Source organism: Bombus pyrosoma, unplaced genomic scaffold, assembly GCF_014825855.1.
Source record: "Bombus pyrosoma isolate SC7728 unplaced genomic scaffold, ASM1482585v1 HiC_scaffold_4726, whole genome shotgun sequence".
Classification (NCBI taxonomy): domain Eukaryota; kingdom Metazoa; phylum Arthropoda; class Insecta; order Hymenoptera; family Apidae; genus Bombus; species Bombus pyrosoma.
In genome coordinates this window covers 1382637-1383689 of record NW_025219986.1, presented here as the reverse complement: position 1 = coordinate 1383689, position 1053 = coordinate 1382637, and positions in this window count along the sequence as shown.

Below are 1053 nucleotides of genomic sequence, written 5' to 3'. Positions count from 1 at the left end.
CGTACAACGATATGTAGTATTACGATACAACGTTTAACGTTATATAGTATTACGTTATAAGGTATAACGTTATGTAGCATTACGTTATAACGCATAACGTTCTGTCGTATTACGATATAACGTATAACGTTATGTAGCAGTACGTTATTAGGTATAACGTTATATTCTATTACGTCATAACGTATAACGTTACATACTACTACGTTCTAACGTATAACGTCATGTAGTATTACGATTTAACGTATAACGTTTTATTCTATTACGTTATAACGTATAACGTTATAAACTATTACGTTCTAACGTATATCGTTATGTAGCATTACGTTATAACGTATAACGTTATATGCTATTACGTTATAACGTATAACGTTCTGTCGTATTACGATATAACGTATAACGTTATGTAGCATTACGTTATAACGTTTAAAGTTATATGGAATTACGTTATAACGTATTACGTTATATAGTATTACGTTATAACGTATAACGTTATGTAGTATTACGATATAACATATAACGTTATGTAGCATTACGTTATAACGTATAACGATATGTAGTATTACGATACAACGTTTAACGTTATATAGTATTACGTTATAAGGTATAACGTTATATAGTACTACGTTAAAACGTACAACGTTATGCAGTATTACGGTATAACATATAACGTTATGTAGCGTTACGTTATAACGTATAACGTTGTATGGTAATACGTTATAACGTAGAACGTCATGTAGCATTACGATATAACGTATAACGCTATGTAGCATTACGTTATAACGTATAACGTTATGTAGTATTACGATATAACATATAACGTTATGTAGCATTACGCTATAACGTATAACGTTATGTGGTGATACGTTATAACGTATAACGTTATGTAGTATTACGTTTTAACGTATAACGCTATGTAGCATTACGTTATAACGTATAACGTTATGTAGTATTACGATATAACATATAACGTTATGTAGCATTACGCTATAACGTATAACGCTATATGGTAATACGTTATAACGTAGAACGTCATGTAGCATTACGATATAACGT